Below are 25,783 nucleotides of genomic sequence, written 5' to 3'. Positions count from 1 at the left end.
TTTTGTGCTAGCTCTTTGAAACTTGACACAATAAAGTAGTTCCAAGTTGTATCTCTATGGTTTGTTTTCTATTGATGTAGCCCAAAGCAGAGAATCGCGCAAATCACTTTCATGGAAATGGGTTGCCAGTCTCCTAAAATCTACGAGTTTCCTGAAATCTCAGCACACATTTTTTCATCCAATCTTGATGACACTTTCAAGTAATGATCAGTACCCCAATCCCACTTGGCTCACCAAATTTCGTTCTCTTAGGTTAAACTGTTCGTTGGCAGTAACAGTGCTAGTTTTTAGGTTTCACTCTGTTTTCTCCTATATGGATAAATGTATTTGGTACTCTAAATCAAACACGGTTTGTGCTAGCTCTTTGAAACTTGACACAATAAAGTAGTTCCAAGTTCTATCTCTATGGTTTGTTTCCTATTGATGTAGCACTAAGCAGAGACAGGCGCATATCACTTTCATGGAAAGGGGTTGACAATCTTCCAAAAAACTACGAGTTTCCTGAAATCACAGCACACATTTTTTCACCGAATCTGGATGACACTTTCAGGTAATGATCAGTACCCCAATCCCACTTGGCACACCAAATTTCGTTCTTCTAGGTTAAACCGTTCGTTGGCAGTAACAGTTTTAATTTTTAGGTTTCACTCTGTTTTCTCCTATATGGATACATGTAGTTGGAACTCTAAATCAAACACGGTTTGTGCCAGCTCTTTGAAATTTGACACAATAAAGAAATTCCAAATTCTATCTCTATGGTTTGTTTCCTATTGATGTATCCCTAAGCAGAGACTGGCACAAATCACTTTCATGGAAAGGGGTTGCCAAGCTTCCAAAAAACTACGAGTTTCCTGAAATCTCAGCACACATTTTTTCACCCAATCTTGATGACACTTTCAATTAATGATCGGTACCCCAATCCAACTTGGCTCACCAAATTTCATTCTTCTAAGTTAAACCATTCATTGGCAGTAACAGTTTTAATTTTTAGGTTTCACTCTGTTTTCTCCTATATGGGTACATGTAGATGGAACTCTAAATCAAAGACGGTTGTACTAGCTCTTTGAAACTTGACACAATAAAGTAGTTCCAAGTTCTATCTCTATGGTTTGTTTCCTATTGATGTAGCCCTAAGGAGAGACTTGCGCAAAACACTTTCATGGAAAGGGGTTGGCAAGCTTCCAAAAAACTACGAGTTTCCTGAAATCACAGCACACACTTTTTCACCCAATCTTGATGACACTTTCAGGTAATGATCGGTACCCCAATCCCACTTGGCTCACCAAATTTCATTCTTCTAAGTTAAACCATTCGTTGGCAGTAACAGTTTTAATTTTTAGGTTTCACTCTGTTTTCTCCTATATGGGTACATGTAGTTGGAACTGTAAATCAAACACTGTTTGTGCAAGCTTTTTGAAACTTGACACAATAAAGTAGTTCCATGTTCTATCTCTATGGTTTGTTTCCTATTGACGTAGCCCCAAGCAGAGACTGGCGCAAATCACTTTCATGGAAAGGTTTTGCCAAGCTTCTAAAAAACTACGAGTTTCCAGAAATCTCAGCACACGTTTTTTCACCAGTCTTGATGACACTTCCAGGTAATGATCAGTACCCCATTCCCACTTGGCTCACCAAATTTCGTACTTCTAGGTTAAACCGTTCGTTGGCAGTAACAGTTTTAATATTAGGTTTCACTCTGTTTTCGCCTTTATGGATACATGTAGTTGGAACTCTAAATCAAACACGGGTTTTTGCTAGCTCTTTGAAACTTGACACAATAAAGCAGTTCCAAGTTCTATCTCTGTGGTTTGTTTCCTATTGATGTAGCCCTACGCAGAGACTGGCGCAAATCACTTTCATGGAAAGGGGTTGCCAAGCTTCCAAGAAACTATGAGTTTCCTGAAATCCCCGCACACATTTTTTCACCCAGTCTTGATGACACTTTCAGGTAATGATCAGTACCCCAATCCCACATGGCTCACCAAATTTCGTTCTTCTAGGTTAAACCGTTCGTTGGCAGTAACAGTTTTAATATTAGGTTTCACTCTGTTTTTGCCTATATGGATACATGTAGTTGGAACTCTAAATCAAACACGGTTTGTGCTAGCTCTTTGAAACTTGACACAATAAAGATGTTCCAAGTTCTATCTCTGTGGTTTGTTTCCTATTGATGTAGCCCTAAGCAGAGACTGGCGCAAATCACTTTCATGGAAAGGGGTTGCCAAGCTGTCAAAAAACTACGAGTTTCCTGAATCTCAGCACACATTTTTTCACCCAATCTTGTTGACACTTTTAGGTAATGATCAGTACCCAATCCCACTAGGCTCACCAAATTTCGTTCTTCTAGGTTAAACCGTTCGCTGGCAGTAACAGTTTTAATTTTTAGGTTTCACTCTGTTTTCTACTATACGGATACATGTTGTTGGAACTCTAAATCAAACACAGTTAGTGCTAGTTCTTTTAAACTTGACACAATAAAGTAGTTCCAAGTTCTATCTCTATGGTTTGTTTCCTATTGCGGTAGCCCTAAGCAGAGACTGGCGCAAATCACTCTCATGGAAAAGGCTTGCCAAGCTTCTAAAAAACTACGCGTTTCCTGAAATCTCAGAACACATTTTTTCACCCAATCTTGATGACACTTTCAGGTAATGATCAGTACCCCAATCCCACTTGGCTCACCAAATTTCGTTCTTCTAGGTTAAACCGTTCGTTGGCAGTAACAGTTTTAATTTTTCGGTTTCACTCTGTTTTCACCAATATGGATACATGTAGTTGGAACTCTAAATCAAACACGGTTTGTGCTAGCTCTTTGATACTTGACACAATAAAGTAGTTCCAAGTTGTATCTCTATGCTTTATTTCCTATTGATGTAGCCCTAAGCAGAAACCGGCTCAAATTACTTTCATGGAAAGGGGTTGCCAAGCTTCCAAAAAACTACAAGTTTCCGGAAATCTCAGCAAACAAATTTTCACCCAATCTTGATGACTCTTTTAGGTAATGATAAGTACCCCAATCCCACTTGGCTCACCAAATTTCGTTCTTCTAGGTTAAACCGTTCCTTGGCAGTAACAGTTTTAATTTTTAGGTTTCACTCTGTTTTCTCCTATATGGATACATGTTGTTGGAACTCTAAATCAAACACGGTTTGTGCTAGCTCTTTGAAACTTGACACAATAAAGTAGTTCCAACTTCCATCTCTATTGTTTGTTTCCTATTGATGTATCTCTAAGCAGAGACTGGCGCAAATCACTTTCTAGAAAGGGGTTGCCAAGCTTCCATAAAACTACGAGTTTCCTGAAATCTCAGCACACATTTTTTCACCCAATCTTGATGACACTTTCAGGTAATGATCAGTACACAAATCCCACTAGGCTCACCAAATTTCGTTATTCTAGGTTAAACCGTTCGTTGGCAGTAACAGTGTTAATTTTTAGGTTTCACTCTGTTTTCGCCTATATGGATACATGTAGTTGGAACTCTAAATCAAACACGTTTTGTGCTAGCTCTTTGAAACTTGACACAATAAAGTAGTTCCAAGTTGTATCTCTATGGTTTGTTTTCTATTGATGTAGCCCAAAGCAGAGAATCGCGCAAATCACTTTCATGGAAATGGGTTGCCAGTCTCCTAAAATCTACGAGTTTCCTGAAATCTCAGCACACATTTTTTCATCCAATCTTGATGACACTTTCAAGTAATGATCAGTACCCCAATCCCACTTGGCTCACCAAATTTCGTTCTCTTAGGTTAAACTGTTCATTGGAGGTAACAGTTTTAATTTTTCGGTTTCACTCTGTTTTCTCCTATATGGAAACATGTATTTGGAACTCTAAATCAAACTCGGTTTGTGCTAGCACTTTGATACTTGACACAATAAAGTAGTTCCAAGTTATATCTCTATGCTTTGTTTCCTATTGATGTAGCCCTAAGCAGAAACCGGCTGAAATTACTTTCCTGGAAAGGGGTTGCCAAGCTTCCAAAAAACTACAAGTTTCCGGAAATCTCAGCAAACAAATTTTCACCCAATCTTGATGACTCTTTTAGGTAATGATAAGTACCCCAATCCCACTTGGCTCACCAAATTTCGTTCTTCTAGGTTAAACCGTTCCTTGGCAGTAACAGTTTTAATTTTTAGGTTTCACTCTGTTTTCTCCTATATGGATACATGTTGTTGGAACTCTAAATCAAACACGGTTTGTGCTAGCTCTTTGAAACTTGACACAATAAAGTAGTTCCAACTTCCATCTCTATTGTTTGTTTCCTATTGATGTATCTCTAAGCAGAGACTGGCGCAAATCACTTTCTAGAAAGGGGTTGCCAAGCTTCCATAAAACTACGAGTTTCCTGAAATCTCAGCACACATTTTTTCACCCAATCTTGATGACACTTTCAGGTAATGATCAGTACACAAATCCCACTAGGCTCACCAAATTTCGTTATTCTAGGTTAAACCGTTCGTTGGCAGTAACAGTGTTAATTTTTAGGTTTCACTCTGTTTTCGCCTATATGGATACATGTAGTTGGAACTCTAAATCAAACACGTTTTGTGCTAGCTCTTTGAAACTTGACACAATAAAGTAGTTCCAAGTTGTATCTCTATGGTTTGTTTTCTATTGATGTAGCCCAAAGCAGAGAATCGCGCAAATCACTTTCATGGAAATGGGTTGCCAGTCTCCTAAAATCTACGAGTTTCCTGAAATCTCAGCACACATTTTTTCATCCAATCTTGATGACACTTTCAAGTAATGATCAGTACCCCAATCCCACTTGGCTCACCAAATTTCGTTCTCTTAGGTTAAACTGTTCGTTGGAGGTAACAGTTTTAATTTTTCGGTTTCACTCTGTTTTCTCCTATATGGAAAAATGTATTTGGAACTCTAAATCAAACTCGGTTTGTGCTAGCACTTTGATACTTGACACAATAAAGTAGTTCCAAGTTATATCTCTATGCTTTGTTTCCTATTGATGTAGCCCTAAGCAGAAACCGGCTCAAATTACTTTCCTGGAAAGGGGTTGCCAAGCTTCCAAAAAACTACGAGTTTCCTGAAATCTCAACTCCCATTTTTTCACCTAATCTTGATGACACTTTTAGGTAATGATCAGTACCACAATCCCACTAGGCTCACCAAATTTCGTTTTTCTAGGTTAAACCGTTCGTTGGCAGTAAGAGTTTTAATTTTGTGGTTTCACTCTATTTTCTCCTATATGGATGCCTGTAGTTGGAACTCTAAATCAAAGACAGTTTATGCTAGCTCTTTGAAACTTGACACAATAAAGAAGTTCCTAGTTCTATCTCGATGGTTTGTTTCCTATTGATGTAGCCCTAAGCAGAGACTGGCGCAAATCACTTTCATGGAAAGGGGTTGCCAAGCTTAAAAAAAACTACGAGTTTCCTGAAATCCCAGCACACATTTTTTTACCCAGTCTTGATGACACTTTCAGGTAATGATCAGTACCCCAATCCCACTTCGCTCACCAAATTTCGTTCTTCTAGTTTAAACCGTTCGTTGGCAGTAACAGTTTTAATTTTTAGGTTTCACTCTGTTTTCGCCTATATGGACACATGTAGTTGGAACTCTAAATCAAACACGGTTTGTGCTAGCTCTTTGAAACTGGACACAATAAAGTAGATCCAAGTTATATCTCTATGGTTTGTGTCCTATTGATGTAGCCCTAAGCAGAGACCAGCGCAAATCACTTTCATGGAAAGGGGTTGCCAAGCTTCTGAAAAACTACGAGTTTCCTGAAATCTCAGCACACATTTTTTTCACCCAATCTTCATGACACTTTCAGGTAATGAACACTACCCGAATCCCACATGGCTCACCAAATTTCGTTCTTCTAGGTTAAACCGTTCGTTCGCAGTAACAGTTTTAATATTAGGTTCCACTCTGTTTTCTCCTATATGGATACATGTATTTGAAACGCTAAATCAAACACGGTTTGTGCCAGCTCTTTGAAACTTGACACAATAAAGTAGTTCCAAGTTATATCTCTATGGTTTGTTTCCTATTGATGTAGCCCTAAGGAGAGACTGGTGCAAATCACTTTAATGGAAAAGGGTTGCCAAGCTTCTAAAAAACAACGAGTTTCCTGAAAACTCAGCACAAATTTTTTCACCCAATCTAGATGACACTTTCACGTAATGATCAGTACCCCGATCCCACTTGGCTCACCATATTTCGTTCTTCTATGTTCAACCGTTCGTTGGCAGTAACAGTGTTAATTTTTAGGTTTTACTCTGTTTTCGCATATATGGATACATGTAGTTGGAAATCTAAATCAAACACGGTTTGTGCTACCTCTTTGAAACTTGACACAATAAAGTAGTTCCAAGTTGTATCTCTATGGTTTGCTTTCTATTGATGTAGCCCTAAGCAGAGAATGGCGCAAATCTCTTTCATGGAAAGGGGTTTCCAAGCTTCTAAAAAACTACGAGTTTCCTGAAATCTCAGCACACATTTTTTCACCCAATCTTGATGACACTTTCTGGTAATGATCAGTACGCCAATCCCACTTGGCTCACCAAATTTCGTTATTCTAGGTTAAACAGTTCGTTGACAATAACAGTTTTAATATTAGGTTTCACTCTGTTTTCTCCTATATGGATACATGTATTTGAAACTCTAAATCAAACACGGTTTGTGCCAGCTCTTTGAAACTTGACACAATAAAGTAGTTCCAAGTTATATCTCTATGGTTTGTTTCCTATTGATGTAGCCCTAAGGAGAGACTGGTGCAAATCACTTTAAATGAAAAGGGTTGCCAAGCTTCTAAAAAACAACGAGTTTCCTGAAATCTCAGCACAAATTTTTTCACCCAATCTAGATGACACTTTCAGGTAATGATCAGTAACAGATCCCACTTGGCTAACCATATTTCGTTCTTCTAGGTTCAACCGTTCGTTGGCAGTAACAGTTTTAATATTAGGTTTCACTCTGTTTTCTCCTATATGGATACATGTAGGTGGAACTGTAAATCAAAGACGGTTTATGCTAGCTCTTTGAAACTTGACACAATAAAGTAGTTCCAAGTTCTATCTCTATGGTTTGTTTCCTATTGATGTAGCCCTAAACAGAGACCGGCGCAAATTACTTTCATGGAAAGGGGATGCAAAGCTTCCAAAAAACTACGAGATTCCTGAAATCTCAGCACACATTGTTTCACCCAATCTTGATGACACTTTTAGGCAATGATGAGTACCCCAATCCCACTAGGCTCACCAAATTTCGTTCTTCTAGGTTAAACCTTTCTTTGGCAGTAACAGTTTTAATTTTTAGGTTTCACGCTGTTTTCGCCAATATGGATACATGTAGTTGGAACTCTAAATCAAACACGGTTTGTGCTATCTCTTTGAAACTTGACACAATAAAGTAGTTCCAAGTTCCATCTCTATGGTTTGCTTCCTATTGATGTAGCCCTAAGCAGAGACTGGCGAAAATCACTTTCATGGATAGGGGTTGGCAAGCTTCCAAAAAACTACGAGTTTCCTGAAATCTCAGCACACATTTTTTCACCCAATCTTGATGATACTTTCAGGTAATGATCAGTACCCCAATCCCACTTGGCTCACCAAATTTCGTTCTTCTAGGTTAAACCGTTCTTTGGCAGTAACAGTGTTAATTTTTAGGTTTTACTCTGTTTTCCCATATATGGATACATGTAGTTGGAAATCTAAATCAAACACGGTTTGTGCTAGCTCTTTGAAACTTGACACAATAAAGTAGTTCCAAGTTGTATTTATGGTTTGTTTCCTATTGATGTAGCCCTAAGCAGAGACCGGCGCAAATCACTTTCATGGAAAGGTGTTGCCAAGCTTCCAAAAAACTACGAGTTTCCTGAAATATCAGCACACATTTTTTCACTCAATCTTGATGACACTTTCAGGTAATGATCAGTACCCCAATCCCACTTTGCTCACCAAATTTCGTTCTTCTAGGTTAAACTGTTCGTTGGCAGTAAGAGTTTTAATTTTTAGGTTTCACTCTGGTTTCTCCTATATGGATACATATATTTGGAAATCTAAATCAACACGGTTTGTGCTAGCTCTTTGAAACTTGACACAATAAAGTAGTTCTAAGTTATATCTCTATGCTTTGTTTCTTATTGATGTAGCCCTAAGCAGAGACCGGCGCAAATCACTTTCATGGAAAGGTGTTGCCAAGCTTCCAAAAAACTACGAGTTTCCTGAAATATCAGCACACATTTTTTCACTCAATCTTGATGACACTTTCAGGTAATGATCAGTACCACAATCACACTTGGCTCACCAAATTTCGTTCTTCTAGGTTAAACCGTTCGTTGGCAGTAACAGTTTTAATTTTTAGGTTTCACTCTGTTTTCTCCTATATGGATACATGTAGTTGGAACTCTAAACCAAACACGGTTTGTGCTAGCTCTTTGGAAGTTGCCACAATAAAGTAGTTCCAAGTTCTATCACTATGCTTTGTTACCTATTGATGTAGCCCTAAGCAGAGACCGGCGCAAATCACTTTCATGGAAAGGGGTTGGCAAGCTTCCAAAAAACGACGAGTTTCCTGAAACCTCAGCACCCATTTTTTTCACCCAATCTTGATGACACTTTCAGGTAATGATCAGTACCACAATCCCACTTGGCACACCAAATTTCATTTTCTAGGTTAAACCGTTCGTTGGCAGTAAGAGTTTTAATTTTAAGGTTTCACTCTGGTTTCTCCTACATGGATACATGTATTTGGAACTCTAAATCACACACGGTTTGTGCTAGCTTTTTGAAACTTGACACAATAAAGTAGTTCCAAGTTATATCTCTATGGTTTGTTTCCTATTGATGTTGCCCTAAGCAGAGACTGGCGCAAATCACTTTCATGGAAAGGGGTTGCCAAGCTACCAAAAAACTACGAGTTAACTGAAATCTCAGCACACATTTTTTCACCCAAACTTGATGGCACTTTCAGGTAATGATCAGTACCCCAATACCACTTGGCTCACCAAATTTCGTTCTTCTAGGTTAAACCGTTCGTTGGCAGTAACAGTTTTAATTTTTAGGTTTCACTCTGTTTTCTCCTATATGGATACATGTTGTTGGAACTCTAAATCAAACACGGTTTCTGCTAGCTCTTTGAAACTTGACACAATAAAGTAGTTCCAAGTTCTATCTCTATGGTTTATTTCCTATTGATGTAGCCCTAAGCAGAGACTGGCGCAAATCACTTTCATGGAAAGGGGTTGCCAAGCTTCCAAAAAACTACGAGTTTCCTGAAATCTCAGCACACATTTTTTCACCCAATCTTGATGACACATTCAGGTAATGATCAGTACCCGAATCCCACTTGGCTCACCAAATTTCGTTCTTCTATATTAAACCGTTCGTTGGCAGTAACAGTTTTAATTTTTAGGTTTCACTCTGTTTTCTCCTATATGGATACATGTAGTTGGAACTCTAAATCTAACACGGTTTGTGCTAGCAATTTGAAACTTGACACAATAAAGTAGTTCCAAGTTCTATCTCTATGGTTTGTTTTTTATTGTTGTAGGCCTAAGTAGAGACTGGCACAAATCACTTTCATGGAAAGGGGTTGCCAAGCTTCCAAAAAACTACGTGTTTCCTGAAATCTCAGCACACATTTTTTCAAACGATCTGGATGACACTTTCAGGTAATGATCAGTACCCCAATCCCACTTGGCTCACCAAATTTCGTTCTTCTAGGTAAAACCGTTCGTTGGCAGTAACAGTTTTAATTTTTAGGTTTCACTCTGTTTTCTCCAATATGGATATATGTAGATGGAAATCTAAATCAAACACGGTTTGTGCTAGCTCTTTGAAACTTGACACAATAAATTAGTTCCAAGTTTCATCTCTGTGGTTTCTTTCCTATTGATGTAGCCCTAAGCAGAGACTTACGCAAATCACTTTCAAGGAAATGGTTTGCCAAGCTTCCAAAAAACTACGAGTTTCCTGAAATCTCAGCACACATTTTTTCACCCAAACTGGATGACACTTTCAGGTAATGATCAGTACCCCAATCCCACTTGGCTCACCAAATTTCGTTCTTCTAGGTTAAACCGTTCTTTGGCAGTAACAGTTTTAATTTTTAGGTTTCACTCTGTTTTCTCCTATATGGATACATGTAGTTGGAACTCTAAATCAAACACGGTTTGTGCTAGCTCTTTGAAAATTGACACAATAAATTAGTTCGAAGTTCTATCTCTATGGTTTGTTTCCTATTGATGTGGCCCTAAGCAGAGAATGGCGCAAATCACTTTCATGGAAAGGGGTTGCCAAGCTTCCAAAAAACTACGAGTTTCCTGAAATCTCAGCACACATTTTTTCACCCAATCTTCATGACACTTTCAGGTAATGATCAGTACCCCAATCCCACTTGGCTCACCAAATTTCATTCTTCTAGGTTAAACCGTTCGTTGGCAGTAACAGTTTTAATTTTAGGTTTCACTCTGCTTTCTCCTATATGGATACATGTAGTTGGAACTCTAAACCAAACACGGTTTGTGCTAACCCTTTGAAACTTGACACAATAAAATTGTTCCAAGATTTATCACTATGGTTTTTTTCCTATTGATGAAGCCCTAAGCAGAGACTAGCGCAAATCACTTTCATGGAAATTGGTTGCCAAGCTTCCAAAAAACCATGAGTTTCCTGAAATCTCAGCACACATTTTTTCATCCAATCTGGATGACACTTTCAGGTAATGATCAGTACCCCAATCCCACTTGGCTCACCAAATTTCGTTCTTCTATATTAAACCGTTCGTTGGCAGTAAGAGTTTTAATTTTTAGGTTTCACTCTGTTTTCTTCTACATGGATACATGTAGTTGGAACTCTAAATCAAACACGGTTTCTGCTAGCTCTTTGAAACTTGACACAATAAATTAGTTGCAAGTTCTATCTCTATGGTTTCTTTCCTATTGATGTAGCCCTAAGCAGAGACTGGCGCAAATCACTTTAATGGAAAGGGGTTGCCAAGCTTCCAAAAAACTACGAGTTTCCTGCAATCTGAGCACACATTTTTTCCCAGAATCTTGATGACACTTTCAGGTAATGATCAGGACCCTAACCCACTTGGCTCACCAAATTTCGTTCTTCTAGGTTAAACCGTTCGTTGGCAGTAACAGTTTTAATTTTTAGGCTTCACTCTGTTTTCTCCTATATGGATACATGTAGTTGGAACTCTAAATCAAACACGGTTTTTGCTAGCTCTTTGAAACTTGACACAATAAAGTAGTTCCAAGTTCTTTCTCTTTGGTTTGTTTCCTATTGATGTAGCCCTAAGCAGAGACTGGCGCATATCACTTTCATGGAAAGGAGTTGCCAAGCTTCCAAAAAACTACGAGTTTCCTGAAATCTCAGCACACATTTTTTCACCCAATCTTGATGACACGTTCAGGTAATGATCAGTACCCCAATCCCACTTGGCTCACCAAATTTCGTTCTTCTAGGTTAAACCGTTTGTTGGCAGTAACAGTTTTAATTTTTAGGCTTCACAGTGTTTTCTCCTATAAGGATACACATACTTGAAAATCTAAATCAAACACGATTTGTGCTAGATTTTTGAAACTTGACACAATAAAGTAGTTCCAAGTTCTATCTCTATGGTTTGTTTCCTATTGATGTAGCCCTAAAGAGAGACTGGCGCAAATCACTTTCATGAAAAGGGTTTGCCAAGCTTCCAAAAAAACTACGAGTTTCCGGAAATCTCAGCACACATTTTTTCACCCAATCTTTATTACACTTTCAGGTAATGATCAGTACCCCAATGCCACTTGGCTCACAAAATTTCGTTCTTCTAGGTTAAACTGTTCGTTGGCAGTAACAGTTTAAATTTTTAGGTTTCACTCCGTTTTCTCCTATATGGATACATGTAGTTGGAACTCTAAATCAAACACGGTTTGTGCTAGCTCTTTGAAACTTGACACAATAAAGTAGTTCCAAGTTCTATCTCTATGGTTTCTTTCCTATTGATGTAGCCCTAAGCAGAGACTGGCGCAAATCACTTTCATGGAAAGGGGTTGCAAAGCTTCCAAAAAACTACGAGTTTCCTGAAATCTCAGCACACATTTTTTCCCAGAGTCTTGATGACACTTTCAGGTAATGATCAGGACCCCAATCCCACTTGGCTCACCAAATTTCGTTCTTCTAGGTTAAACCGTTCGTTGGCAGTAACAGTTTAAATTTTTAGGTTTCACTCCGTTTTCTCCTATATGGATACATGTAGTTGGAACTCTAAATCAAACACGGTTTGTGCTAGCTCTTTGAAACTTGACACAATAAAGTAGTTCCAAGTTCTATCTCTATGGTTTGTTTCCTATTGATTTAGCCCTAAGCAGAGACTGGCACAAATCACTTTCATGGAATGGGGTTGCCAAGCTTCCAAAAAACTACGAGTTTCCTGAAATCTCAGCACACATTTTTTCACCCAATCTTGATGACACTTTCAGGTAATGTTCAGTACCCCAATCACACGTGGCTCACCAAATTTTGTTCTTCTAGGTTAAAACGTTCGTTGGCAGTAACAGTTTTAATTTTTAGGTTTCACTCTGTTTTCTTCTATATGGATACATGTAGTTGGAACTCTAAATCAAACACGGTTTGTGCTAGCTCTTTGAAACTTGACGCAATAAAGTAGTTCCCAGTTCTGTCTCTATGGTTTGTTTCCTATTGATGTAGCCCTAAGCAGAGACCACGCGAATCACTTTCATGGAAAGGGGTTGCCAAGAGTCCAAAAAACTACGAGTTTCCTAAAATCTCAGCACACATTTTTTCACCCAATCTTGATGACACTTTCAGGTACAGATCAGTACCCCAATCCCACTTGGCTCACCAAATTTCGTTCTTCTAAGTTAAACCGTTCCTTGGCAGTAACAGTTTTAATTTTTAGGTTTCACTCTGTTTTCTCCTATATGGATACATGTAGTTGGAACTCTAAATCAAACACGGTTTGTGCTAGCTCTTTGAAACTTGACACAAATAAGTAGTTCCAAGTTCTATCTCTATGGCTTGTTTCCTATTGATGTAGCCATAAGCAGAGACCTGCGCAAATCACTTTCATGCTAAGGTTTTGCCAAGCTTCCAAAAATCTACGAGTTTCCTGAAATCTCAGCACACATTTTTTCACCCAATCTTGATGACACTGTCAGGTAATGATCAGTACCCCAATCCCACTTGGCTCACAAAATTTCGTTCTTCTAGGTTAAACCGTTCGTTGGCAGTAACAGTTTAAATTTTTAGGTTTCACTCGGTTTTCTCCGGTATGGATACATGTAGTTGGAACTCTAAATCAAACACGGTTTGTGCTAGCTCTTTCAAACTTGACACAATAAAGTAGTTCCAAGTTCTATCTCTATGGTTTGTTCCCTATTGATGTAGCCCTAAGCAGAGACTGGCGCAAATCAGTTTCATGGAAAGGGGTTACCAAGCTTAAAAAAATCTTCGAGTTTCCTGAAATCTCAGCCCACATTTTTTTCACCCAATCTTGATGACACTTACAGGTAATGATCAGTATCCCAATGCCACTTGGCTCACCAAATTTCGTTCTTCTAGGTTAAACCGTTCGTTGGCTGTAGCTGTTTAAATTTTTAGGTTTCACTCTGTTTTCTCTTATATGGATACATGTAGTTGGAACTCTAAATCAAACACGGTTTGTGCTAGCTCTTTAAAACTTGACACAATAAAGTAGTTCCAAGTTCTATCTCTATGGTGTGTTTCCTATTGATGTATCCCTAAGCAGAGACCAGCGCAAATCACTTTCATGGAAAGGGGTTGCCAAGCTTCCAAAAAACTAAGAGTTTCCTGAAATCTCAGCACACATTTTTTCACCCAATCTTGATGACACTTTCAGGTAATGATCAGGACCCCAATCCCACTTGGCTCACCTAATTTCGTTCTTCTAGGTTAAACCGTTCGTTGACAGTAACAGTTTTAATTTTTAGGCTTCACTCTGTTTTCTCCTATAAGGATACATGTATTTGGAACTCTAAATCAAACACGATTTGTGCTAGCTCTTTGAAACTTGACACAATAAAGTAGTTCCAAGTTCTATCTCTATGGATTGTTTCCTATTGATGTAGCCCTAAGCAAAGACTGGTGCAAATCACTTTCATGGAAAGGTGTTGCCAACCTTCAAAAACTACGAGTTTCCTGAAATCTCAGCACACATTTTTTCCCAGAATCTTGATGACACTTTCAGGTAATGATCAGGACTACAATCCCACTTGGCTCACCAAATTTCGTTCTTCTTGGTTAAACCGTTCGTTGGCAGTAACAGTTTTAATTTTTAGGCTTCAGTTAGTTTTCTCCTATATGGATACATGTAGTTGGAACTCTAAATCAAACACGGTTTTTGCTAGCTCTTTGAAACTTGACACAATAAAGTACTTCCAAGTTCTATCTCTTTGGTTTGTTTCCTATTGATGTAGCCCTAAGCAGAAACCGGCTCAAATTACTTTCATGGAAAGGGGTTGCCAAGCTTCCAAAAAACTACAAGTTTCCGGAAATCTCAGCAAACAAATTTTCACCCAATCTTGATGACTCTTTTAGGTAATGATAAGTACCCCAATCCCACTTGGCTCACCAAATTTCGTTCTTCTAGGTTAAACCGTTCCTTGGCAGTAACAGTTTTAATTTTTAGGTTTCACTCTGTTTTCTCCTATATGGATACATGTTGTTGGAACTCTAAATCAAACACGGTTTGTGCTAGCTCTTTGAAACTTGACAGAATAAAGTAGTTCCAACTTCCATCTCTATTGTTTGTTTCCTATTGATGTATCTCTAACAGAGACTGGCGCAAATCACTTTCTAGAAAGGGGTTGCCAAGCTTCCATAAAACTACGAGTTTCCTGAAATCTCAGCACACATTTTTTCACCCAATCTTGATGACACTTTCAGGTAATGATCAGTACACAAATCCCACTAGGCTCACCAAATTTCGTTATTCTAGGTTAAACCGTTCGTTGGCAGTAACAGTGTTAATTTTTAGGTTTCACTCTGTTTTCGCCTATATGGATACATGTAGTTGGAACTCTAAATCAAACACGTTTTGTGCTAGCTCTTTGAAACTTGACACAATAAAGTAGTTCCAAGTTGTATCTCTATGGTTTGTTTTCTATTGATGTAGCCCAAAGCAGAGAATCGCGCAAATCACTTTCATGGAAATGGGTTGCCAGTCTCCTAAAATCTACGAGTTTCCTGAAATCTCAGCACACATTTTTTCATCCAATCTTGATGACACTTTCAAGTAATGATCAGTACCCCAATCCCACTTGGCTCACCAAATTTCGTTCTCTTAGGTTAAACTGTTCGTTGGAGGTAACAGTTTTAATTTTTCGGTTTCACTCTGTTTTCTCCTATATGGAAACATGTATTTGGAACTCTAAATCAAACTCGGTTTGTGCTAGCACTTTGATACTTGACACAATAAAGTAGTTCCAAGTTATATCTCTATGCTTTGTTTCCTATTGATGTAGCCCTAAGCAGAAACCGGCTCAAATTACTTTCCTGGAAAGGGGTTGCCAAGCTTCCAAAAAACTACGAGTTTCCTGAAATCTCAACTCACATTTTTTCACCTAATCTTGATGACACTTTTAGGTAATGATCAGTACCACAATCCCACTAGGCTCACCAAATTTCGTTTTTCTAGGTTAAACCGTTCGTTGGCAGTAAGAGTTTTAATTTTTTGGTTTCACTCTATTTTCTCCTATATGGATGCCTGTAGTTGGAACTCTAAATCAAAGACAGTTTATGCTAGCTCTTTGAAACTTGACACAATAAAGAAGTTCCTAGTTCTATCTCGATGGTTTGTTTCCTATTGATGTAGCCCTATGCAGAGACTGGCGCAAATCACTTTCATGGAAAGGGGTTGCCAAGCTTAAAAAAAACTACGAGTTTCCTGAAATCCCAACACACATTTTTTTACCCAGTCTTGATGACACTTTCAGGTAATGATCAGTACCCCAATCCCACTTCGCTCACCAAATTTCGTTCTTCTAGTTTAAACCGTTCGTTGGCAGTAACAGTTTTAATTTTTAGGTTTCACTCTGTTTTCGCCTATATGGACACATGTAGTTGGAACTCTAAATCAAACACGGTTTGTGCTAGCTCTTTGAAACTGGACACAATAAAGTAGATCCAAGTTATATCTCTATGGTTTGTTTCCTATTGATGTAGCCCTAAGCAGAGACCAGCGCAAATCACTTTCATGGAAAGGGGTTGCCAAGCTTCTGAAAAACTACGAGTTTCCTGAAATCTCAGCACACATTTTTTTCACCCAATCTTCATGACACTTTCAGGTAATGAACAGTACCCGAATCCCACATGGCTCACCAAATTTCGTTCTTCTAGGTTAAACCGTTCGTTCGCAGTAACAGTTTTAATATTAGGTTTCACTCTGTTTTCTCCTATATGGATACATGTATTTGAAACGCTAAATCAAACACGGTTTGTGCCAGCTCTTTGAAACTTGACACAATAAAGTAGTTCCAAGTTATATCTCTATGGTTTGTTTCCTATTGATGTAGCCCTAAGGAGAGACTGGTGCAAATCACTTTAATGGAAAAGGGTTGCCAAGCTTCTAAAAAACAACGAGTTTCCTGAAAACTCAGCACAAATTTTTTCACCCAATCTAGATGACACTTTCACGTAATGATCAGTACCCCGATCCCACTTGGCTCACCATATTTCGTTCTTCTATGTTCAACCGTTCGTTGGCAGTAACAGTGTTAATTTTTAGGTTTTACTCTGTTTTCGCATATATGGATACATGTAGTTGGAAATCTAAATCAAACACGGTTTGTGCTACCTCTTTGAAACTTGACACAATAAAGTAGTTCCAAGTTGTATCTCTATGGTTTGCTTTCTATTGATGTAGCCCTAAGCAGAGAATGGCGCAAATCTCTTTCATGGAAAGGGGTTTCCAAGCTTCTAAAAAACTACGAGTTTCCTGAAATCTCAGCACACATTTTTTCACCCAATCTTGATGACACTTTCTGGTAATGATCAGTACGCCAATCCCACTTGGCTCACCAAATTTCGTTATTCTAGGTTAAACAGTTCGTTGACAATAACAGTTTTAATATTAGGTTTCACTCTGTTTTCTCCTATATGGATACATGTATTTGAAACTCTAAATCAAACACGGTTTGTGCCAGCTCTTTGAAACTTGACACAATAAAGTAGTTCCAAGTTATATCTCTATGGTTTGTTTCCTATTGATGTAGCCCTAAGGAGAGACTGGTGCAAATCACTTTAATGGAAAAGGGTTGCCAAGCTTCTAAAAAACAACGAGTTTCCTGAAATCTCAGCACAAATTTTTTCACCCAATCTAGATGACACTTTCAGGTAATGATCAGTAACAGATCCCACTTGGCTAACCATATTTCGTTCTTCTAGGTTCAACCGTTCGTTGGCAGTAACAGTTTTAATATTAGGTTTCACTCTGTTTTCTCCTATATGGATACATGTAGGTGGAACTGTAAATCAAAGACGGTTTATGCTAGCTCTTTGAAACTTGACACAATAAAGTAGTTCCAAGTTCTATCTCTATGGTTTGTTTCCTATTGATGTAGCCCTAAACAGAGACCGGCGCAAATTACTTTCATGGAAAGGGGATGCAAAGCTTCCAAAAAACTACGAGATTCCTGAAATCTCAGCACACATTGTTTCACCCAATCTTGATGACACTTTTAGGCAATGATGAGTACCCCAATCCCACTAGGCTCACCAAATTTCGTTCTTCTAGGTTAAACCTTTCTTTGGCAGTAACAGTTTTAATTTTTAGGTTTCACGCTGTTTTCGCCAATATGGATACATGTAGTTGGAACTCTAAATCAAACACGGTTTGTGCTATCTCTTTGAAACTTGACACAATAAAGTAGTTCCAAGTTCCATCTCTATGGTTTGCTTCCTATTGATGTAGCCCTAAGCAGAGACTGGCGAAAATCACTTTCATGGATAGGGGTTGGCAAGCTTCCAAAAAACTACGAGTTTCCTGAAATCTCAGCACACATTTTTTCACCCAATCTTGATGATACTTTCAGGTAATGATCAGTACCCCAATCCCACTTGGCTCACCAAATTTCGTTCTTCTAGGTTAAACCGTTCTTTGGCAGTAACAGTGTTAATTTTTAGGTTTTACTCTGTTTTCCCATATATGGATACATGTAGTTGGAAATCTAAATCAAACACGGTTTGTGCTAGCTCTTTGAAACTTGACACAATAAAGTAGTTCCAAGTTGTATTTATGGTTTGTTTCCTATTGATGTAGCCCTAAGCAGAGACCGGCAAAAATCACTTTCATGGAAAGGGTTTGGCAAGCTTCCAAAAAACTACGAGTTTCCTGAAATCTCAGCACCCATTTTTTTCACCCAATCTTGATGACACTTTCAGGTAATGGTCAGTACGACAATCCCACTTTGCTCACCAAATTTCGTTCTTCTAGGTTAAACTGTTCGTTGGCAGTAAGAGTTTTAATTTTTAGGTTTCACTCTGGTTTCTCCTATATGGATACATATATTTGGAAATCTAAATCAACACGGTTTGTGCTAGCTCTTTGAAACTTGACACAATAAAGTAGTTCTAAGTTATATCTCTATGCTTTGTTTCTTATTGATGTAGCCCTAAGCAGAGACCGGCGCAAATCACTTTCATGGAAAGGTGTTGCCAAGCTTCCAAAAAACTACGAGTTTCCTGAAATATCAGCACACATTTTTTCACTCAATCTTGATGACACTTTCAGGTAATGATCAGTACCACAATCACACTTGGCTCACCAAATTTCGTTCTTCTAGGTTAAACAGTTCGTTGGCAGTAACAGTTTTAATTTTTAGGTTTCACTCTGTTTTCTCCTATATGGATACATGTAGTTGGAACTCTAAACCAAACACGGTTTGTGCTAGCTCTTTGAAAGTTGCCACAATAAAGTAGTTCCAAGTTCTATCACTATGCTTTGTTACCTATTGATGTAGCCCTAAGCAGAGACCGGCGCAAATCACTTTCATGGAAAGGGGTTGGCAAGCTTCCAAAAAACGACGAGTTTCCTGAAACCTCAGCACCCATTTTTTTCACCCAATCTTGATGACACTTTCAGGTAATGATCAGTACCACAATCCCACTTGGCACACCAAATTTCATTTTCTAGGTTAAACCGTTCGTTGGCAGTAAGAGTTTTAATTTTAAGGTTTCACTCTGGTTTCTCCTACATGGATACATGTATTTGGAACTCTAAATCACACACGGTTTGTGCTAGCTTTTTGAAACTTGACACAATAAAGTAGTTCCAAGTTATATCTCTATGGTTTGTTTCCTATTGATGTTGCCCTAAGCAGAGACTGGCGCAAATCACTTTCATGGAAAGGGGTTGCCAAGCTACCAAAAAACTACGAGTTAACTGAAATCTCAGCACACATTTTTTCACCCAAACTTGATGGCACTTTCAGGTAATGATCAGTACCCCAATACCACTTGGCTCACCAAATTTCGTTCTTCTAGGTTAAACCGTTCGTTGGCAGTAACAGTTTTAATTTTTAGGTTTCACTCTGTTTTCTCCTATATGGATACATGTTGTTGGAACTCTAAATCAAACACGGTTTCTGCTAGCTCTTTGAAACTTGACACAATAAAGTAGTTCCAAGTTCTATCTCTATGGTTTATTTCCTATTGATGTAGCCCTAAGCAGAGACTGGCGCAAATCACTTTCATGGAAAGGGGTTGCCAAGCTTCCAAAAAACTACGAGTTTCCTGAAATCTCAGCACACATTTTTTCACCCAATCTTGATGACACATTCAGGTAATGATCAGTACCCGAATCCCACTTGGCTCACCAAATTTCGTTCTTCTATATTAAACCGTTCGTTGGCAGTAACAGTTTTAATTTTTAGGTTTCACTCTGTTTTCTCCTATATGGATACATGTAGTTGGAACTCTAAATCTAACACGGTTTGTGCTAGCAATTTGAAACTTGACACAATAAAGTAGTTCCAAGTTCTATCTCTATGGTTTGTTTTTTATTGTTGTAGGCCTAAGTAGAGACTGGCACAAATCACTTTCATGGAAAGGGGTTGCCAAGCTTCCAAAAAACTACGTGTTTCCTGAAATCTCAGCACACATTTTTTCAAACGATCTGGATGACACGTTCAGGTAATGATCAGTACCCCAATCCCACTTGGCTCACCAAATTTCGTTCTTCTAGGTAAAACCGTTCGTTGGCAGTAACAGTTTTAATTTTTAGGTTTCACTCTGTTTTCTCCAATATGGATATATGTAGATGGAAATCTAAATCAAACACGGTTTGTGCTAGGTCTTTGAAACTTGACACAATAAATTAGTTCCAAGTTTCATCTCTATGGTTTCTTTCCTATTGATATAGCCCTAAGCAGAGACTTACGCAAATCACTTTCAAGGAAATGGGTTGCCAAGCTTCCAAAAAACTACGAGTTTCCTGAAATCTCAGCACACATTTTTTCACCCAATCTGGATGACACTTTCAGGTAATGATCAGTACCCCAATCCCACTTGGCTCACCAAATTTCGTTCTTCTAGGTTAAACCGTTCTTTGGCAGTAACAGTTTTAATTTTTAGGTTTCACTCTGTTTTCTCCTATATGGATACATGTAGTTGGAACTCTAAATCAAACACGGTTTGTGCTAGCTCTTTGAAAATTGACACAATAAATTAGTTCCAAGTTCTATCTCTATGGTTTGTTTCCTATTGATGTGGCCCTAAGCAGAGAATGGCGCAAATCACTTTCATGGAAAGGGGTTGCCAAGCTTCCAAAAAACTACGAGTTTCCTGAAATCTCAGCACACATTTTTTCACCCAATCTTCATGACACTTTCAGGTAATGATCAGTACCCCAATCCCACTTGGCTCACCAAATTTCATTCTTCTAGGTTAAACCGTTCGTTGGCAGTAACAGTTTTAATTTTAGGTTTCACTCTGCTTTCTCCTATATGGATACATGTAGTTGGAACTCTAAACCAAACACGGTTTGTGCTAACCCTTTGAAACTTGACACAATAAAATTGTTCCAAGATTTATCACTATGGTTTTTTTCCTATTGATGAAGCCCTAAGCAGAGACTAGCGCAAATCACTTTCATGGAAATTGGTTGCCAAGCTTCCAAAAAACCATGAGTTTCCTGAAATCTCAGCACACATTTTTTCATCCAATCTGGATGACACTTTCAGGTAATGATCAGTACCCCAATCCCACTTGGCTCACCAAATTTCGTTCTTCTATATTAAACCGTTCGTTGGCAGTAAGAGTTTTAATTTTTAGGTTTCACTCTGTTTTCTTCTACATGGATACATGTAGTTGGAACTCTAAATCAAACACGGTTTCTGCTAGCTCTTTGAAACTTGACACAATAAATTAGTTGCAAGTTCTATCTCTATGGTTTGTTTCCTATTGATGTAGCCCTAAGCAGAGACTGGCGCAAATCACTTTAATGGAAAGGGCTTGCCAAGCTTCCAAAAAACTACGAGTTTCCTGCAATCTGAGCACACATTTTTTCCCAGAATCTTGATGACACTTTCAGGTAATGATCAGGACCCTAACCCACTTGGCTCACCAAATTTCGTTCTTCTAGGTTAAACCGTTCGTTGGCAGTAACAGTTTTAATTTTTAGGCTTCACTCTGTTTTCTCCTATATGGATACATGTAGTTGGAACTCTAAATCAAACACGGTTTTTGCTAGCTCTTTGAAACTTGACACAATAAAGTAGTTCCAAGTTCTTTCTCTTTGGTTTGTTTCCTATTGATATAGCCCTAAGCAGAGACTGGCGCATATCACTTTCATGGAAAGGAGTTGCCAAGCTTCCAAAAAACTACGAGTTTCCTGAAATCTCAGCACACATTTTTTCACCCAATCTTGATGACACGTTCAGGTAATGATCAGTACCCCAATCCCACTTGGCTCACCAAATTTCGTTCTTCTAGGTTAAACCGTTTGTTGGCAGTAACAGTTTTAATTTTTAGGCTTCACAGTGTTTTCTCCTATAAGGATACACATACTTGAAAATCTAAATCAAACACGATTTGTGCTAGATTTTTGAAACTTGACACAATAAAGTAGTTCCAAGTTCTATCTCTATGGTTTGTTTCCTATTGATGTAGCCCTAAAGAGAGACTGGCGCAAATCACTTTCATGAAAAGGGTTTGCCAAGCTTCCAAAAAAACTACGAGTTTCCTGAAATCTCAGCACACATTTTTTCACCCAATCTTGATGACACTTTCAGGTAATGATCAGTACCCCAATGCCACTTGGCTCACAAAATTTCGTTCTTCTAGGTTAAACTGTTCGTTGGCAGTAACAGTTTAAATTTTTAGGTTTCACTCCGTTTTCTCCTATATGGATACATGTAGTTGGAACTCTAAATCAAACACGGTTTGTGCTAGCTCTTTGAAACTTGACACAATAAAGTAGTTCCAAGTTCTATCTCTATGGTTTCTTTCCTATTAATGTAGCCCTAAGCAGAGACTGGCGCAAATCACTTTCATGGAAAGGGGTTGCAAAGCTTCCAAAAAACTACGAGTTTCCTGAAATCTCAGCACACATTTTTTCCCAGAGTCTTGATGACACTTTCAGGTAATGATCAGGACCCCAATCCCACTTGGCTCACCAAATTTCGTTCTTCTAGGTTAAACCGTTCGTTGGCAGTATCAGTTTAAATTTTTAGGTTTCACTCCGTTTTCTCCTATATGGATACATGTAGTTGGAACTCTAAATCAAACACGGTTTGTGCTAGCTCTTTGAAACTTGACACAATAAAGTAGTTCCAAGTTCTATCTCTATGGTTTGTTTCCTATTGATTTAGCCCTAAGCAGAGACTGGCACAAATCACTTTCATGGAATGGGGTTGCCAAGCTTCCAAAAAACTACGAGTTTCCTGAAATCTCAGCACACATTTTTTCACCCAATCTTGATGACACTTTCAGGTAATGTTCAGTACCCCAATCACACGTGGCTCACCAAATTTTGTTCTTCTAGGTTAAAACGTTCGTTGGCAGTAACAGTTTTAATTTTTAGGTTTCACTCTGTTTTCTTCTATATGGATACATGTAGTTGGAACTCTAAAACAAACACGGTTTGTGCTAGCTCTTTGAAACTTGACGCAATAAAGTAGTTCCCAGTTCTGTCTCTATGGTTTGTTTCCTATTGATGTAGCCCTAAGCAGAGACCACGCGAATCACTTTCATGGAAAGGGGTTGCCAAGAGTCCAAAAAACTACGAGTTTCCTAAAATCTCAGCACACATTTTTTCACCCAATCTTGATGACACTTTCAGGTACAGATCAGTACCCCAATCCCACTTGGCTCACCAAATTTCGTTCTTCTAAGTTAAACCGTTCCTTGGCAGTAACAGTTTTAATTTTTAGGTTTCACTCTGTTTTCTCCTATATGGATACATGTAGTTGGAACTCTAAATCAAACACGGTTTGTGCTAGCTCTTTGAAACTTGACACAAATAAGTAGTTCCAAGTTCTATCTCTATGGCTTGTTTCCTATTGATGTAGCCATAAGCAGAGACCTGCGCAAATCACTTTCATGCTAAGGTTTTGCCAAGCTTCCAAAAATCTACGAGTTTCCTGAAATCTCAGCACACATTTTTTCACCCAATCTTGATGACACTGTCAGGTAATGATCAGTACCCCAATCCCACTTGGCTCACCAAATTTCGTTCTTCTAGGTTAAACCGTTCGTTGGCAGTAACAGTTTAAATTTTTAGGTTTCACTCGGTTTTCTCCGGTATGGATACATGTAGTTGGAACTCTAAATCAAACACGGTTTGTGCTAGCTCTTTCAAACTTGACACAATAAAGTAGTTCCAAGTTCTATCTCTATGGTTTGTTCCCTATTGATGTAGCCCTAAGCAGAGACTGGCGCAAATCAGTTTCATGGAAAGGGGTTACCAAGCTTAAAAAAATCTTCGAGTTTCCTGAAATCTCAGCCCACATTTTTTTCACCCAATCTTGATGACACTTACAGGTAATGATCAGTATCGCAATGCCACTTGGCTCACCAAATTTCGTTCTTCTAGGTTAAACCGTTCGTTGGCTGTAGCTGTTTAAATTTTTAGGTTTCACTCTGTTTTCTCTTATATGGATACATGTAGTTGGAACTCTAAATCAAACACGGTTTGTGCTAGCTCTTTAAAACTTGACACAATAAAGTAGTTCCAAGTTCTATCTCTATGGTGTGTTTCCTATTGATGTATCCCTAAGCAGAGACCAGCGCAAATCACTTTCATGGAAAGGGGTTGCCAAGCTTCCAAAAAACTAAGAGTTTCCTGAAATCTCACCACACATTTTTTCACCCAATCTTGATGACACTTTCAGGTAATGATCAGGACCCCAATCCCACTTGGCTCACCTAATTTCGTTCTTCTAGGTTAAACCGTTCGTTGACAGTAACAGTTTTAATTTTTAGGCTTCACTCTGTTTTCTCCTATAAGGATACATGTATTTGGAACTCTAAATCAAACACGATTTGTGCTAGCTCTTTGAAACTTGACACAATAAAGTAGTTCCAAGTTCTATCTCTATGGTTTGTTTCCTATTGATGTAGCCCTAAGCAAAGACTGGCGCAAATCACTTTCATGGAAAGGTGTTGCCAACCTTCAAAAAAACTACGAGTTTCCTGAAATCTCAGCACACATTTTTTCCCAGAAGCTTGATGACACTTTCAGGTAATGATCAGGACTACAATCCCACTTGGCTCACCAAATTTCGTTCTTCTTGGTTAAACCGTTCGTTGGCAGTAACAGTTTTAATTTTTAGGCTTCAGTTAGTTTTCTCCTATATGGATACATGTAGTTGGAACTCTAAATCAAACACGGTTTTTGCTAGCTCTTTGAAACTTGACACAATAAAGTACTTCCAAGTTCTATCTGTTTGGTTTGTTTCCTATTGATGTAGCCCTAAGCAGAGACTGGCGCAAATCACTTTCATGGAAAGGGGTTGCCAAGCTTCCAAAAAACTACGAGCTTCCTGAAATCTCAGCACACATTTTTTCACCCAATCTTGATGACACTTTCAGGTATTGATCAGTACCCCAATCCCAGATGGCTCCCCAAATTTCGTTCTTCTAAGTTAAACCGTTGGTTGGCAGTAACAGTTTTAATTTTTAGGTTTCACTCTGTTTTCTCCTATAAGGATACATATACTTGGAAATCTAAATCAAACACGGTTTGTGCTAGGTCTTTGAAACTTGACACAATAAAGTAGTTCCAAGTTCTATCTCTAAGGTTTGTTTCCTATTGATGTAGCCCTAAGGAGAGTCTGGCGCAAATCACTTTCATGAAAAGGGGTTGCCAAGCTTCCAAAAAAACTACGAGTTTCCTGAAATCTCAGCACACATTTTTTCACCCAAACTTGATGACACTTTAAGGTAATTATCAGTACCCCAATGCCACTTGGCTCACAAAATTTCGTTCTTCTAGGTTAAACCGTTCGTTGGCAGTAACAGTTTTAATTTTTAGGTTTCACTCTGTTTTCTCCTATATGGATACATGTAGTTGGAAGTCTAAATCAAACACGGTTTGTGCTAGCTCTTTGAAACTTGACACAATAAAGTAGTTCTAATTTGTATCTCTATGGCTTGTTTCCTATTGATGTAGCCCAAAGCAGAGACCGGCATAAATCACTTTAATTGAAAGGGGTTGCCAAGCTTCCAAAACCTACGAGTTTCCTGAAATCTAAGCACACATTTTTTCACCTAATCTTGATGACACTTACAGTTAATGATCAGTACCCCAATCCCACTTGGATCACCGAATTTCGTTCTTCTAGGTTAAACC

Source organism: Spermophilus citellus (genome assembly GCF_964194105.1).
Source record: "Spermophilus citellus genome assembly, chromosome: 14".
In the NCBI taxonomy this organism is placed as follows: domain Eukaryota; kingdom Metazoa; phylum Chordata; class Mammalia; order Rodentia; family Sciuridae; genus Spermophilus; species Spermophilus citellus.
Note: the sequence above shows the minus strand (reverse complement) of the source record.